Consider the following 18,159-nt stretch of genomic DNA (forward strand, 5'->3'; position numbering starts at 1 on the left):
ATGCGCGGCGACCGCCGCCCACCTGGCGCGGCTCCCCATCCAGGCGAGGATGGCGGGCTGCGTGTCTGCGTCGACATCCCAGGGCTCAACAGGGCCGCATCTCAGGAGCTCTTTTGGCCTTCCCGCACGGGACGTTGCGAGGGCCCACCTCACAGCTATGTTCGCATGCCATTTGGCCTGCCGAGCATGGCAGCCGCCTTCCAGCGTAACCTGCGGAGCATCCTGGCGGCTCAGGAGGCCAGGCATCATGCAGTCCTGACGGAGATGGAGACGGTCCTCAAGGAACCGCCCGGACCCCCAGATCCTCCCGAGGCTCAAGGCCCCGGTGGCTCGTGAGGAGCAACCCTTTCGCCACGCATCTTCAACTGCCCCAACATCCCTTCGACAACGGAACCAGGTGGCATTTTCCAAGTTTATTTAGCTGGGAGCGCCCCTCGGGTTGCATCATTCCCAAGCCGCGTGGGTCTGTCCCTGCGGCATGTACCCCTTTTACGTATTTAGCATTGCTCTGCTGGGGGCGCCCCTCGGGCTGCATCATCCCCAGGCCACTCGGGTCCGACCCAGTGGCGTGTATCGTTCTCGCATTTACCTGAGCTAGTCTGCTTTTCATGCATAATCTATTTATGGTTATCACCTGCTTGATTGTCACCTACCACGGGGCTACACACTCTGGCACGGCGCCTGTGCTCGGGTTCGTCCCTGCAGCGTCGACAAATCTGAGCGGTCGAGCTCTGGCTCACGGCACGCCCCACGCACGTCACCTCACTAGGCCCTCGGTGCCTTCATATTCTTGCAGAGCGACCTGCGGCAGACCGGCAATCATCGTGGCAATCTGTGTTTCTCCCCGTGCTGACCTGCAGGAACCTCCCGAGAACGACAGCGGGCGGTACCACGGGCTTCCTCTTCTCCCATGCGATTCGCTTGCGCGTTAAAAGGGGGGCTCCTGAGCATCGCGACTCAGGAGCTCCTACTGGCTCTCCAGCCCTCACCCCTGGCCTTGACCACAACATCGCGACCTGGCATACCAGCGGCGGCTGAGCTTGCTCAAGGGCCGGGACCTGAGGACGCAGAGCACACGGAAGAGCATGGAGAAGAGGGGGAGGCACGCACGGGGCTAACCTAGCTACCCTACAGCAGTCGACGCACAAGTCTGGCGCGACGCAAGGAGCCAGCTCAGGAATGCCAAGATAAGTCTCGCGCCTCGGTCAACCCAGCGCCACAGTATAGGATCCCCACCTGAGGCAGCCTTGTTATGGCAACGTCGCCACCCTTTCCTGCCTCTCGGTGGTTTCTTAAGCGCTAAAGGGGACCTCTTGAGCATCGCGCCTCAGGAGCTCTTTCTGGACCTCGGGCCGCTCACCTCCTGGCCTTGACCACAGCGTCGCGACCTGGCATACCAGCGACGACTGCAGCCTGCCTGGGGACCGGGACCTGTCGGCGTCGAGCACCAAGCTGCCGTGGGGTTGGAAAGGGGAGACAAAGTCGAAACAAGACATGCGTTCGTAAATTTTCATAATAAGGATAATATGAACATAAGACATTACGGATCCTTTACACGCCCCACGGGGTCCGTTTCGATTCCTCGGAGGGAACAAAAGAAGAAAGTTCCTAGGAGCCCTATCTGCACGCACCAGCGCAGCCGACGCCATCATCAACAGTGGGCCACGGGAGGCCGGCGCCAACCCTATCCAGATCAGCGACGGTGGCGGCCAGACGCTGCGGCCTTGCTCCGGGCCCGATGAGAGCTCGGGGGCACGTAGCTATCGTCGCTCGTCTCTGGGGTCTCGTAAGGCTCGGGAGAGTCGCTGGACTCCCGAACACCACTGCTGCTGCTGGAGGAGCCGCTGGAGAAGCCAGTGGCAAGCTCGGTGCCTGCCACTACGCTGCCTCGATGACCCTCTCCAAGGCAGCACTCCAGGCGGCGGCCTTCCGTGTCGGAGACCTTGAAGAACATCGTGGAGGCGTCGTCGTACCTGAAGTGGATGGCGAGGGCGCTTTCCGCGCGGCAGACCCGAGCAACCTCGCCCCAGCCGCGGGTCATGAAGATCTTGCCTGGGGAGACGGTTTCGACATCCGCTCCAGTCGCCGGGGTGTCGTAGTCGGCGTGTTGCAGCCAAAGCACAAGGGGGCCCCTCGGCGGCATCTCGGCGGAGAAGAACTGCGGGAAGCAGATCCAGGTGCACGGAGGCATCTCCGCCCACATCACGAGCTCGCGCGAGGAGTCCGCGACGTGGACTCCAGGGGCGACGGCGTGCGTCGCCACGGCGCGGCGACCACAACCCCGGCGCGGGCGGCGGCGCCGGTCGCCTCTCCCTCCGGAGCCCTCAGCTTGGGCGTACAGAGCAGCGGGTACCCGGGAGGAGGCCGCTCGTACCAAGGCCTCGACACTTCTGACCTCACGACCATATCACGGCGGTGGCTCGGCCTCTTCTTCGGCGGAAGTGGCCCGGGCTCGTCGCGGGGGGTTTTCCCCTTCTCTGCGGCAGAGAACCTCCGAATAGGCGCCATGGGGGTCGCTGCTAGCAATCATGGAGGTGTCGTCGTACCTTAAGGAAGGAGAAGCGAATGGAGCAGGAAGAGATGAGCAACGGGGGCTCCGCCCCCTCCTCATTTATAACGGAAGAAGGCCAACCGGCGATCCCCACGATCACAGGTAATGATGGTTTTTCCTTGCATGCAGCAGGGACTCGTCAAGTCGGGCAGTTACCGAGGCAGCGTGGGAAAGCGGAGACGCCCACGTCCAATCAATCGCCACGCGTCAACCAAGGCCGCAGGCTGTTGGGGCCCGCGGCGCTCCGCACTTGCCCTTTGGCTTCGCCTCGAAGCCAAGTCCGAGCGCGCCTTGGGCCCGGGGGGCTACTGTCGGCGTCCTGGGAACGGGGGTCCCAGGACTTGCCTGCTTGCGGCCCACGTCGTGGCTCCACCAGCGGCCCTGTACGGCCAATCTTCACCAGCAAACACTCAAGACCCTCGCGAGGGGCCAAGCCTCGCGAGGCGGACGACACAAGACCTCCTCGGGAGCGACCTCACTAGGCTGTCTCGCGAGGGGCGGAGAGATCAAGGCAAGGGACACCTCACGAGGTTCCTGTGACGCAAGCCATGACGACCAGAGCCAGGCGGGCGACAGCGCACGCAGTGTCCTCGGTTCCTCTTTGGCGCTAAAGAGGCAAGCGCAGGCGAGGAGTCCCGAGGCATCAGGCAAAGGTTTCCATGTCGGTGCAACGAGACCAAGACTAGCAGGACGGCAAGACGGAGGTCATCGTGGATCCCAAGATGGCGTCACCACTAGAGCCTTTGACAGGCGAAGACCACCTTAGTCAGGATAACTCGTACTAGTTGTTGGCTCCCTTCCCGCTCAATATTTGGGGAGAGGACCAGTGCCTCTATAAATAGGACTAGCCACCACAGTAGGAGGCAACTCATCTTGGACTAGATCCATCCCATCCTCATACCGACCAAGCACAAGAACACCTCTCCTCAGGAGGCTGTTCTTCCCTTGTAACTACTCATCCTCGGTCCAAGAGGCAATCCACCACACCACACTCGAGTAGGGTATTACACCATAACGGTGGCCCGAACCGGTATAAATCTCGTGTCTCTTGTGTTGCGGGTTCGTCGAGCTAGGCTTTGAGATCGCGGTGAGGGTGAGGGCGTGATTAGGTAGGGGGAGATCTTCGTGCGCACCCCAGTGTTCGAACCGCAAGGGTTTTGCCGGAACCCGAAATCCGACACAATGAACTTTTTTCCAGTTCGACGAACTTTTTTTTCACCCTTGAAGAACTTTTTCGAATACGGTGAACTTTTTTTCAAATTTTGATGAACTTTTTGCAAATCCGGCGAACTTTTTTTCAAATCCGATGAACATTTTTCAAATCCGATGAACTTTTTTTCAAATTCAATGAACTTTTTCAATTTTTGTGTTCAAAAATTGATTAAAACTTTTAGAATTAATGAACTTTTTCAAATTCGTAATTTTTTCAGATCCATGTGTTTCTCAGTTTTGTGAACGAAGGGACAAACATCAAAGAAAAAAACTAACAATGAACGAACGAAACATGCACGGAAGGAGCGAGCGATCGAAGAATGGAAGGTCTGAGTGCGCTAGCTGGGCCGGCCCACGCTAGGCTGCTGCGTAAGCGCCCGCTAAGGAAACAGGCACCTAAGGCACCCTAGAGGAGGTTTCGGAAATTCCTATTTGACGCTACATGCGCCGGTTTCATCTGTTTTCTTAAACCGACGCGCAGCTTACGCGTCTAGTTGGGCTGGCCCATATTTCCTTTTTTTCTCTAACTTCAAAATAAGTTGCAGCGACGGTGGTTCGAACTCATGACCTCGAGGGTCGCACGGAACATCACCAACCACTTAGCCACCTTCACACTCGTGGCTTATATCCTCTTTTTCTTTTTATTCTGGCTCAAGTTCGTTGTAAATAGAGATTTCATTTTTTTCTTTTTCCTTTATCTCTTTCTTGTTTGTATTTTTTTCCTTCCTTTTCTGTTTCTTTACCTTTTTCCAAAACGCACAAACTTTTAAAATTCAATGAACTTTTTCTTCAAACCGATGAACTCCTTTTTCCAAATTTGATGATATTTTTAAAATTCACTAAACTATTTTCAAATTCTATGGACTATTTTGAAATTCTATGAACTTTTTCAAGGTGAACTTTTTACAGTTTTGATGAACTTTTTTTAATCGATGAACTTTTTTCCAAATTGGATGAACTATTTTTCAATTTCCATTAACTTTTTCAAATCGATGGTTTTTTAAGAAAAGTGATGAACTTTTTCCTAAATCGATGAACTTTTTCATAATTGATGAACATTTTCAAAATCAGTGAACTATTTTTTAAAATCCGCTGAACTTTTTTTATTCAAAATTGATGAACCAATTTTTAAATTGGTGAATTTTTTGTTCAAAATATGTTAACTTTTCCCAAAATCGATGAAATTTCCAAATTTGTGAACTTTCTTCGAAATTTCATGAAGTTTAGCATAAATTTTGCGAACTTTTTTCAAATCCATGAAGTTTTCTCAAATTCACGATTTTTTTAGTTGGTACGAACCTTTTAAATTTTATGAAGTTTCTTCAAGTTCACGTTTTTTATATTGTGCATTCATTTTTTTTTCATTTTATCATACAATAATACACATAATAGGTTGGGTTTGTAATAAGAAAAGTTTGTCCTCAAAGTAAACAGCAAAGAGACTTCGGCCTAGTGGCTGCGGTAGAATGTTTGTGTACAGGCAGTTAGAGATCGATTCCTGGCTTTGCCATATTTGAGCATTCTTTGCGATAGGCCAACCCTCCTCGCGCCTCGCTGCGTTTACTGGGCCAGCCTGCTACACTAAGGGGAATTTCCTATTTGCCGCATGTTGCGGCAAACTGTTGAGGTTTGGCACAGGGAGATCGAGGGATCATGGAACCGGTTTCCAGGATTTCTGATCCCATTTTTTCCTTGTTTTGTTTTTTTCGTTTTCCCTTTTTTTTTATTTTTTTTATTTTCTCTCCTTTTTCCCTTTTTTGTTTATTTTTCTGTTCTTTTTTCACTTTCCTTTCTTTTTAATTTTTCATTTCCAATTTTATTTTTATTTTTAATTTTAATTTAATTTCATTTTTTTAAATCATTGTGTTTTATTGCTTTGTTCATAAATTCGAAAAAATCCAGGATTTTCAATTTTTTTGTACTTTTTAATAAATGTTCATAATTTGAAAAAAATGTCCCCATTATAAAAAATTGTTCACAAATTTTAAAAAATGTTTGTATTTCAAAAATTGTCCTCAAAACACCATTTTTTCAGCAGTTAAAAAATTGTTCACAATTTTCAAAAACTGATCGTTATTCAAAACTTTTTGGTACGTTTTTCTTCAAAATGTTCACAACTTTTTGAAAATTGTTCGGAATTTTCAAAAAATATTACTGCTTTAAAAAATGCTCCTACTTTCAGTAAAATGTCCCTGCTAAAACGCTCCTCCTTTCAAAAAAATGTTCATGTTTCCATTTTTGCAGGAGTTTAAAAAATTGTTCGTGGTTTTCGAAAAAATGTTCGTGGTTTCAAATTTTGTTAGTGTTTTTCAAAAATAGTTCGGAAGGTTTTAAAAATTATTCAGAACCTCAAAACATGTTCTCGTTTTAAAAAATTGTTTACAAATTTTAAAATATGTTCGAGTTTTCAAATAATTGATCATAATTTTGAGAAATGTTCCTTTTTTCAGAATTTTTTTTACTTTTTTTGCAAAAATTGTTCTTAATTTTGAAAAATGTTTTGTTTGCAATTTCTTTCCATTTTTTGCAAGAAAATATCTGAGAATCGCAAATAATCTTTGTGTTTTTATAAAATGTTTGAATTTTCAAAATTTTGTTCACAATTTTGAAATGTTCTCATTTAAAAAAATTAACTTTTTCCAAAAGAAATCATGTTTGAAATTTCAAAAATGCTTAAATTGGCTGCAGCTTACAGGTCATATACACCGGGCTGTAATTTTCTGCACAAATTCCGAGGAATTACAGTAGCTAGCGACCTGGTTCCTTATCAGGAGGTGATCGTTTTGATCCCTCAGTGGAACTTTAGTTCTTGGAATTTTTTAGAAATTTTTAAGTTTTATCGCTGTCGTTTGTTTCTTCTAGGGTCGCACTGCACATTTTAGCCCAAGAGCTTGTTGGTCACTGTGGTTTGCGCAGCGCGCGCATGACCGGGAAGTTATGGGTTCGAATCACAGCGGGAGCGTTGTTCTTTTTTCGTATTTTTCATCTCGCAAAAACCAATTGGGCCGGCCCAAGTGTGCTACGCCTATGCGAACCTTCGACTCTTCGACACAAGCAGCGTCACATAGGAGCTCCCCGTCAAAGGTAACACCGTACACAGCGCACACCCCTGTCTCCTTAGCTAGATTTAGTGGGCCCGACCCATCTACGCACACACACACACCTAATGTTTATGTGAAGCTCCCAACTGGTTTTGGGAAGCTTCTAGAAACTTTCGATCTGGTTTCTTTTGATGTTTCTAGATTTTTCAGTCTGGTTTCTTTTGATGTCTTTTTGGTTTTACTCTTTTCTTCATCTGGTTTTTTCCTTTATCTTTTTTTAAATGCATGAAATTTTTGCAATTCACAGCTTGTTGGTCACTGTGGTTAGCGCAGCGCGCGCATCACCGGGAAGTTATGGGTTCGAATCCCAGCGGGAGCGTGGTTCTTTTTTCGCATTTTTCATCTCGCAAAAACCAATTGGGCCGGCCCAAGTGTGCTACGCCTATGCGAACCTTCGACTCTTCGACCCAAGCAGCATCACATAGGAGCTTCGGCCCAAGTGGTTCCTTTTGCATTTCATGAACTTTCTCAAATTTGCGAACTTTTTCCAATTTTGAAACCTTTACAAATTCATGTTTTTTTAAAAATTTATGAGCTTTTTCTAAAACACAAGATATTTCTAATATTTGTGAAAAAAATCTAAATTGATGATTTCTACACTTAAAATCAATGAACATTTTCAATTAGGTTAAAATTTTCAAATTTGTGCATTCAAAAAAATTTGATGAACATTTTTCAAATTCGTGATACTTTATTTATTTTTCGAACTCTTTTCAAATTCATGAACTTTTTTCTTAGTTTTTGTGATTTTTTTAATTAGTGAACTTTTTATATCTTAAATCTTTTATTTCATGAATTTTTTAAATTTTGTAAGTTTTTTGAACTTTATGAACCTTTATTCAGATTTGTGAATTTTTTGCTCAAAAGTATAAACTTTTTTTTATTTTCATGATTTTTTTAAAATCTAAGCCTTTTGTGAAAAGTCATCGGTCAACATGAGCATTGTCAACGGTCAACAGCGGTCAGTCAAACTGGGAACCAACCAAACAGAGTGAACCAAGGAGATAAAAAACCAAGCAAATCAGATTTATTATAGCAAAGCCATCCGGGAACGAAGCAAGCGCTCGAAACGCTATATTGGCCTAGCCTACACGAGGGCAGTGAGTGAACACCAGTTCCCCAACCGGCGCATAAGGCACCACCTAGGAGCAGTCCTAGTGCTCCATCCACTTAGGAGCCTCGTCGGCCAGGTCCTATTCAACACTTATGGCACAAGTTATAGGCTATTCTATCAACTGGTTCCCACGCCCGAATCAGTCGATCCATGCCCGAACACATGCTATTTTTAGGAAGCTTCTGGAAGCTACCAAGCCAGTTTTAGGAAGCTTCTAGAAGTTTCGAACCTGGTTTTTCTTTTTTGTTTCTGGTTTTTCCGGACTAGGTCTTTGTCCCGTTTTTTTACTTATTTCTTTTCTGTTTTTTGCTTTTCAATTTTATTTTCTTTTTTAAAATGCATGGACTTTTCAAATTTTCAAATTCATGAATATTTTCAATTGCAATTTTTAATGATTTTTTGCTTGAATTTTATGATTATTTTTCAAATTCATAATTTTTCAAATTTCCTGGACCTTTTTTTAATTTACTAGAACTTTTTAAATTCGTAAACTTTTTCCAAATTTAGTTAACTTTTTAAAATACATGCACTTTTTTCCTAAATTAAGAAATATTTTAAAATTCAAGAATTTTTTAAATTTTGTGAACTTTTTTTAAAATTTTAACCTTTTCGTATTTATGATTATTTTCTTAGTTTTCGATGGTGAATGGTCAACCGGGTTTATGAACTTTTTTCAAAACTACCAAATTTTTTGAATTTGTGTTTTATTATTATTATTTTATAGTATGAGATATGAGTATAGTAAGAATAGCGAACGAAAAAAATGAACTTGGCGAGCAACCGAGAGGCCGAAGAGGGAATTGGGCCACTTGCGTCCCTTTTCAGCACCTGGAGAGCCGAATATGAGGTCTCACGGTAGTGGCGATATGTAGAGATCAATTCGGTGCTTATATGGGCTCTTCATTTGTGGTGTTTGGAGGTGTAACTGTTAGAAGGGAGAGAGGGGTTTGGTGGAATAGTTATTGTATTGCTTGAGCCTCGTGGGCGTATATATAGGAGTACAATGATCTACTTGGTGTACAAGACAAGCCAGAACAAATCCTAGTCTATCTCTTCTTTCCTAATAATCAATATACTCAATATCCCCCGCAGTCACAACGGTAGCGACGCAGACGGTGAGACTGGGGAAAATCTGAAGGCAAGCCGATGGACACCCCCCACAGTCGTAACGGTCGATGCATCACGGAAGACGTGGCTGGAGTGAAAACTGACAAGGTTGCTCAAGCAAGGCGATAGCCCTTTGTGCCGGTTGTCGAGGTAGCCGAGAACGTAGGGTGGTGGAGCCGTGGTCGAGGTAGCCGCGCGAAGAATGCCGTGGGCGATGTCGAGTCGAGGTAGCCGGTGTCGAGGAAGTCACCGTGGAGCCGCGGGCGCAAGGAGGCACCGAGTTAGTCATAGGCGCAATAGTGTCGAAGTAATGGAGCGCCGGAGAGAAGACGTTGACGACGCGTCGCGCCGGGGTTGCCAAGCCCGGGAACACATCATGGACGAAGGCACACATCAGTGTTGCCAGCACCGAGCATGCGTAGACGGACGAAGACGACGTTGACGAAGCGCCGCACCAGACTTGCCAGGCCCGGGGACACGTCGTGGACGAAGGCACGCATTGGTGTTGCCAGCACGGGGCATGCGTAGACGAGGGACCTGCACGAAATGTACGCCATGTCGGAGAAGTCAGAGGGGCCAGCAGAGAAGAACTCGACGACGGTTGCGGCGCCAATCGGCGCGGGGCCGATATCGCCCGCGGTTGTCGGAGTAGACGAAGTGGTCGGGGTAGATGACGGCGACATTGGCGACGGGCTGGTGCTGGACGAAGACGAAGGAGGTGGATGGGCGGCGGCGCCGGCTACGGGGGTAGCGGCGGCGGCGTCCAAAGAAGAACGGCGACGGCGGCCTGACGGCGGCAGCGGCGGCTAGGTTAGGAGCGCGGTGGCGGTGCTCGAAGTAGGCGAAGAACCCTAACAATGTGACGAAGACCGGCGCGGAAGGTGGCGTTCCTGCGCCAAGGGAGACGACACGGCGCATACCACGGGAGGTCGGCGCGTGGTGACGGCGGAGTGGACCGCGGGCCGTGGCGCTACGGCCCGAAGGGGCGACACAGTGACGGCAGGCAGGTCGGGGCGACGGCGGGAAGACCTGGGGCGGCAGCCGGGACCGTGGGGCGCAGTGGCGGACCCCGGGTCGATGCAACCGCGGGAACAGTCTCGACACGGCGGCGTGGACCGCGTGCCATGCTTGCTACGGCCCGACGCAGAGACGGCGCGAGGGTCGGTGCAGCCACGGGGACGACCTGAAGCGGACGGCCTCGGGGCGGCAAAGGACCGCGGGCCGCGGCACTACGGCCAGAAGAGGCGACGCAGCGGTGACGCGGGTCGGTGCAGCCGGGAGATGAACCACGGGGCGGCGATGCTGCGCCGACGGGACGATGCGGCGGCAGCCCGTTGCTCGATCGGTAGAAGGGCGCGCTAAACTTGAGGACGATCTAAGAGAACCTGCAAAGGCGCGCATAATTGATGGGCCAGATCAGTCGCACGACAAAGATGAGGCGAATCACGGGCGGTCGGGTGATCAGTCCAATAGCTCACGAGGTTGAAGAGGCGCAGACGAGCAGATGGCCGCAGCCCCGAGCAGCACGAGCAGCCCATCGTGCGCGCGCAGGAACACGCGGGCGACCAGGGGGCCATGCGGCGCCGGTGGCTTTGGTTTGAGCCGTAGTAAAACAGCACAGAGCTTCACAGCAGCCGCACGCGCCCGTGACGTACATTCATGCAGGAAGCTCAAACGAATCTGCATGCCCACACAAAGTCCAAACAAATCTGCATGGTATACTCTCGTATGTGGGTGGCTGAGTTTGATGTGCACCGTGGGGACTTGTGGGTAGCTTGGCTTGGTGATGATGAAGTCCGCAGGGAACGGATGCAACACATCCGGACGGAGGCGGGTTGGTGTAGGATTCCAATCGGATGAAGACGACGACAAGCGGTGCAGAACGATCGGTGAACGGATGCATGGACGACGGTTGACAGGCCATCGTGTCGCACAAGGCCACCTTGTCGATGAAGAGACCGGTAGTCGCGTCGGTTGTCGGAGTAGAGGCACATGGATGTCACGACGGCGCCAGGCGATGCAAACCGATAGTAGATCGAAAAAACAAAAAGAAAACGCCGATCAAAATGACCGGCGAGAGAGCGAAAAAACTCGGAGCAAGGGTTCGGGAAAAAGACTCTTTAGGGTAGCCGGTCAACATGACCGGCGACGAACCCTAGGTACGGGTGGCGCGGCCCCTGGCGGCGGTCATGGAGGCCGACCGTCCCAGGGGCGGCGCCGCGGGTGCGGAAGCGGCGTCGGCTAGGATTTAGGATCGATTAGGCTAATACCATGTTAGAAGGGAGAGAGGGGTTTGGTGAAATAGTTGTTGTATTGCTTGAGCCACGTGGACATATATATAGGAGTACAATGATCTACTTAGAGTATAAGATAAGCCAGAACAGATCCTAATCTATCTCTTCTTTCCTAATAATCAATATACTTAACAGTAACTGGCACTACTCGCTTGGAAACTTTTGCTTGCCAGGAAGCTATGACTCTAGCTGATGATCTTGATCTAGTTAGCATCCAATTTGCCTAAGACTATCAAGGAGTGGTTAATGACATTCTTCGGTGGCCGTCATGGTGCGGCCATCTTGGAGATTGCATGTTGTATGACTGGTTTTTAGTCATGCAAGTTCGTCCATGAATGAAGAAACTTCACCACTGAAGCTTATAATCTTGCCAAGTTTATCTGTATGTTAGACTAGCACATATGCAGGTGCGTTGCAACAGAAAAAAAAGTTGACGTGCATTGAAATTTAAACACATATGCACTCTAAAAACCAATCAACTGCATCCTTCACGATTTAAGTAAAAGTACATTTGGATTCCAAATGTTGCATTTTATTAATTATTTTACTTCGCAAATACTCCCTCTATAAAGTAATATAAGACTTTTTATCTAAAAAAATTATATTACTGTACAGAGCTAGGGAGTAAAAGATAAAATCAATCATCACATGTCTAAAGCATAAGTCGAATCTGGTCATCTGATGTGTATGTTATTAGAAAGATAACTAGCAAAAGAGAAATGTGTACTCTTTTTGGCGTCCTTGACAAGCGTATGCAATTAGAGGCGAGAAGGTGTGTGAAAACACACTGGTGGTTGTCCCTGAGGCAGGTCAGGTCAAATTAAAATGTGATGAAAGGTCATCTGCGATCTAAACAGTGTCGCCTGGTGGCGAGGAGGCCAAGTCTTCGTCAACTCGAACCGCCATCCGTCAGGAACCCCTGTACCCTACAGTAAACCCTATCTCTACCAGCAATTTTTACTGCTTGAGATTGTTCATGTCCTTCAGTCTTCCTATCAGTATTGCTTAAATTGCCTATCACAGACCGTTAGTTGGGTACATGTCCTGCTTGCTGCATGTCATGCAAAATTTATGCAGCTTCCAGTGTATTGTTGGACCTACATTGGTTATCAAAAACAATTCCATACATGCCAAAGGATGGTGCAGAACCAAAGGTCAATAGCATCTCCAAATCTTCTTGGCATAACTTTTTTAGGGGAAAGATAGCATTTTATTTCATATATTCCACAACATTACAGTCCAGATCCACCAACACTGCTAGATAAGGAGGAAGGGGATTTTTCCAGAGCACGTCCCTCCCACGATACTGTGAAACTTTTGCAATTTCATGTGCCACCCTATTGCTATCTCTTCCCATCTTTCTCTAACCCTTACATCCTTATCAGTAATCGACGAAGCTACCTCGATGTACGCATCCCACCAGGAAGACCACTTTATTTTATTGGAATTTATCTGTGCCACTACATTTGCCCAATTAGTTTTCAACGGAAAACTGAACATCTGAGCGTTCAAGGCATAGACTTAAGCCAGTGGCACACACCCTTGCTTCTTCTTCTTCAGCATTTTAACACCTTGGTAGGTTGCATCCCTGAGCAAGAATCACGGAGCCACTACTGTCTCTGATCACAATCCCCGCAGTGGCTCCAGTTTCACCATCATAAGCTCATCCGTGTTTATCTTCAGAGGCCCTTGTGGAGGTTCTGCCCACTGAGTGCCTTTACCCACTGCGGATCAATTGGAACTTGCTGCATTTGTATCTTTAGTTTTGATATCCGTAGTGCCGACCATATCTTTTCCATTCTTATCCAAAGTCCGTGAATCACCATGATTAAGTATGACAACATAGTTCTTCAGAAAACATACTGAAGATGTGATCGAACATCACCCCTCTCCATCCACTATATTATTAGCAAGTGCCAAGCTCGCCAGAAAAGCATCAGGACCATACTCCGCTACTCTGGAGTGATCATAGCCAGCAGATTTTGCAGCTAGTAGCCCTGAGAAATGAAACTTTTCTTCAGCCAGGAGATACCATTCTCCTCTAATCTCTGCTCTAAGTGCCCTTGATTTTGTGCAGGTCACTATTGCGTGGTAGCTGTCCTCAACCCCATTGCCGCAAATGTTATAGATGTTATCATGTTCCAGGGTCCTCTTCCATTTATTTCTTTTTCTTGCCAAATTATCCAAAGCAAGCCTCCACCCAAATATCATCACCTTACTTGGCACATTTGCATTCCAGATTAGCTTCCAAATATTTTTGTCCCTTTTCTGTGAATTACTGCTACTGCCTTGGTCGGTGCTAGTGTGCGCGAGACTGTATGCCATGCGCTCCGGATAGTAAATAAACCATGGTTCTCAAAGTGCCATGCTAGAGCATCTGCGATCTCTCCCGATGGTAGCTTGATCTTCTTGGCATAACTGGTTCATCCCATGGCACCAAAGGCCATGTGTGAGCACATCACAGGAGATCTCACTTGTTTTTAACTTTTCCAACTGCATCTTAGCAAGAAAATCAAGCGACTGATCAAATTCCTTTGATATACATAGCCCGAGTATAACAGAGTTGTAGCTAGCGTCACATGGAAATCTACCATTCTTTAACCTTATATTTATCATATTAATAGATATTGCCTCATCTGCCTGTCTTCAGAATTCCTTGATTAGGACACCAAAACGGGTCTGCCTGTCTTCAGAACTCCTTGATTAGGAACCAAAACTGATGTAAGGTTTGATTGTTGCACTTCTTCTCAGGTTGCTAGGACATGATTTTGCTTCAGAATATCTTTAGAACAAAAGAAGAGCTCAGCTGATTTTAGTCAACTCAATGACTAAACCATGCTTTTGTCCACTACTCTCAATCAAATGAAATATCAGGTAATGTAGAGCACAAGATCTCTAAGCACTAGACTTCAGATGGGCTCAATAACATGGAGAATTAGTGATTTCTGTAGCTGAAGAACATGGCAAATGAGGACCAGATCGAGGGGAAGTAGGAAAGAGGGAACATGGATAGATTACATGGTGGTCAAGTACTCATTCATACTGCCGGAGTGTCTGGGCCACCCGTGGCTTGGTTGGTGTCACCGGACCAGCCGGCGGCGTTTCCGTATGCCTCTTCTCCTTCCTCTGGACGAACAGCACCTGCAAGATGAAGAAGGAAATAAGACGAGTATGAATATTTTAGGACTCTGGGCCGCCGTTCCAGATACCCCGTCTCCCGTGCCCGTCCGCCGTCGGCCGGCTCCGGTGAGCTCCTGCCTAGAGGTCATCATCGTTGAACGTGATTCGTTGAAGACCTTAGCGGGAAAAGACGATGCTGAGCTCAAGAAATTCGCAGCAGAGTATCAAGAGGCCACCTCCTAAGCAAATGTGGCAAAGGAAGAACTACGACAGGCGACCAAGATAGCTGCCGGTAAGCCATATTTACTAAAGTGTGTCTTAGGCAGTCAAGCCTTCCCCAAGCCGAGGAAACGTTGGCGTATATTAGGCGCCTTTTTGGACCTCCTGCAATGTGTAGAGGATGCGTGCCGGCACTTCAGTGGGTGTGAAGATGTGGCCGAGCAGAGTCCTTCCGGATGCAGTTCCAGGCATCGGCATGTCCCCAATTCCTCTGCGACCAGCAGTAGCAAACGACAGAACTACAATGAGCGGCCAAGCCTTCCATGGAGCATCTCTGCAAAGCCGTATGGCTGAGTGATCCTCTACCAACCAGCTTCTTTGGATTGGTGTACCACCTCCAAGGGGCTGGATCCCAAGTCGAGTTGTGCAAGCAGTCGTCCTACTTGGAAGGTTCTCGGCAGGCCTTTGCGGCCGTTCAAGCTCACTATCCGAAGTTTGATCTAGAGCTGGTTGCTCAGCGGGAGCATGAAGGAAAGAAGCGGGAGAGGAGGGATTACCTCGGGGTGGTGATGCCGACATCTCAGGTGGTCGAGAAGAAATACAAGAAGGAAATGCTTCTAGAGAATCTTGACTATACTTTCTTAATATCTCCTTAGTATGCCGAGATGTATCATGTTGTGGTCCTCGACATCGTTCAGAGTAGTGCCATTATTGATGGTGTCGCCATTCTTGGTGGCATGTTACTAGCTTCGCCGTTTCCTGTGTTTTTGTTGTGGCGCCCTCTGCGCTGGCGTTGGGAGGGGGGTTCTTTGCCTCCTTCATCATCTTGGGGGTATCTACCATCTAGACACGTAGGTGAAGGTGGCCACCCACTTGCTAGTATTGGAGGTGGCTAAGGATGATGCAGTGTATGACATGTTGTCGGCATCTTCATCCATGTCGACTGCCTCCTCGGAGGCCTAGTCCAATACATCGGTTAAGTCCTCGACTATAGCGACTAAGTGGGTGGAGGGTGGGACAAAATTTCTGCTCCTCCAGGTTTGTCCCCGATCCGATCATAGACCGAGGCTTGATCGTTCAAGATTCCAAGGCTCCGAACCCAATCTAGCATCTCGTTCAGAAGCGGGATGTCGACCTTGCCCATCTCTTGACAATAGGCGAGGACCAATTGAAGTTTGCTTGAGGTACCACCTAACATAGCCTCAGAACTTTGGCTGGTCGGGCCTGACGCCTGATCCGGCAGTGCAGTGTTCGGACCCGAGCTCAAAGCCAGATCTAAGATGCAAATCATTATGTGATCCTACTACAAGATCGAATCTGGTGCTAAGACGACGACATTGGTAAGGTCTTTGGGTTGGTCTTACACCCAGCCCGAAAAGACAAGTTTGCCACAGGAGTCTGCGGCATACTCCAGATTCCCAAACCTGATCATGTGGCCTGGGGAGAGGTTCTCGACCTGGCCGAGGTGACCGGCCGAGTCGGCGTGTAGTACAATGTTGTCGAAGGCAAAGAGCTGACCGGGGATAAAGATCTTCCCACATCCAATGTCGCAGTTGATACGAAGATGAGCCATCGATCCTTTGCAACCACACAACAGGACCTGTACCGGCCACCTGTCCGTGCTAAAACTGATGGATCACGGGTAGGGGGTCCCAAGTTGGTGGTCTCGGCTAGATGGTAACAGGAGGTAGAGAAAGACACGATGTTTACAGAGGTTCGGGTCGTATGAATGAGTTCTAGCTTGCCTCTACAGACTAAAACCCTCATCTTATATAGGGACCGAGGGGTACCTAGGGTTACACATGGTCGGTTATGCCTAGAGATAAACATGTCGAACATTTAAATATGCCTTCAAGTATACGCCAAGTCTTCAGAGGATTCCATCTTGAGTACGCTGAGGGCCACAACACCCCATAATCCAGGAGAACGTCGCTTGGCGCGCCCAAAACAAAATAGTCCATTATTTTTTAAATTGATTTTCAAACCACACAGTTGTTCGAAAAAGACATAAGACTAGTTTCATATTTCTAGCCTTTGCCAAATCATGTTCCATGAAAATAATTGTATCATCTGTGTATTGTAGTATAATAGTGTAGACACCCAAGCATCTACAAGACGAGGGATGAGCCCACCCACTTGACCGTCCTATTTGGCTCAGTCAATGAGAACTGCCAACTTATCAGCAATATTGAACAGGATAGGAGACATCAGATCCCCCTATCTCGGCCCTTTTTGCGTTTGGAACTAATGGCATGTGTCATCATTTACCTTGACCCCTACACTGCCTTTTTCAAAAAGGATTTGACCCGCTTCCTCCAGGCCGCATCAAAATCCTTCATATGTAAAGCATGTTGCAAAATGGCCATTTAACTTTATCATAAACCTTCTCAAAGTACACTTTGAAGACAACTCCATCCAGTTTCTTTGAGTGAATTTCATGTAAGGTTTCATGTAGAACAACCACACCCTCCAGGATATGTCGTCTCGGCATGAAAGCCGTCTGAGTTGGCTGCACCACATTATGCGCAATACGTGTGAGGCGATTAGTACGAACTTTTGTAAAGATCTTACGGCTCACATTAAGCAGACGTATTGGTGTGAACTACTCAATGCGAACAACCTCCTCCTTCCTTGGCAACAGTGCAATCGCTCCAAAGTTGAGGTGAAATAATTGCAACTGGCCATTAAACAGATCATGGAACATGGGCATAAGGTCTGATTTAATGATATGCCAACACCCCTTGTAAAATTTAGCTTGAAAACAATCGGGGCCTGGTGCCTTATTATTCTTCGTTTGTGCTATCGCCTCGAACACATACTTCTTTGACAAGGGTTCTAACATAACCTCATTCTCATCGGCCCCTAGTTGAGGCAAATCCTTCACCACATGCTCGTGGAGCGAAACAAAATTCTCCTCCGGTGCCCCAAAGAGCTTTTTGTAGAAGTTTGAGATATACAATTTTAGGTTCTCATGTCCTACAATTGTACCCTCATCTTGTTCGAGCTGAATAATATTCTTCTTCCTGTGCTTTCATTCGCAATCATGTGGAAAAACTGGGTGAACCACGTGTCGAACTTTAGCTCTAAGTTCCCATTTCAACCCTTCTTCCCTTAGAAGCTCTCATAGCTTCTCTTGGGATTCCCTCTTAACAATACGATCAACCGTCTCTAGCATATTGGCCTCGGCCTCTAAGTGCCACTTTCATTCTTTGCCCAGCCTCGCAACAAATGTGGAATGTGTCTAATCTTATATTTCCATTTTTGAATATTCGATGGACCTATGTTCTCTTTAGCCCATTCCCTGGCTATTAAATCGACAAACCCTCCCTCTAGAACCATGTCATTTTGAAAGAGAAGATGTTTTTGTTGCCTACATGGGTCGCATCCCCCGAGTCAACAGGAGAGGAGTGTGATCGGAAAGTCCCCTTTGTAATGCTCGCA

At 47.5% G+C, this 18,159-nt stretch overlaps 1 long non-coding RNA gene across 1 annotated transcript; it reads right to left on the reverse strand.

The window, feature by feature from the left end:
• Positions 1–14,186: 14,186 nt before the first annotated feature.
• LOC120974075 (uncharacterized) lies at positions 14,187–15,470 on the reverse strand. Its single transcript, XR_005769669.2, has 2 exons — positions 15,276–15,470; positions 14,187–14,520 (listed from the first exon to the last, which is right to left on the reverse strand). It is a non-coding gene; the product is annotated as an uncharacterized lncRNA (long non-coding RNA).
• Positions 15,471–18,159: the final 2,689 nt, after the last annotated feature.

Source organism: Aegilops tauschii, chromosome 1 (genome assembly GCF_002575655.3).
Source record: "Aegilops tauschii subsp. strangulata cultivar AL8/78 chromosome 1, Aet v6.0, whole genome shotgun sequence".
Taxonomy (NCBI): Eukaryota; Viridiplantae; Streptophyta; class Magnoliopsida; order Poales; family Poaceae; genus Aegilops; species Aegilops tauschii.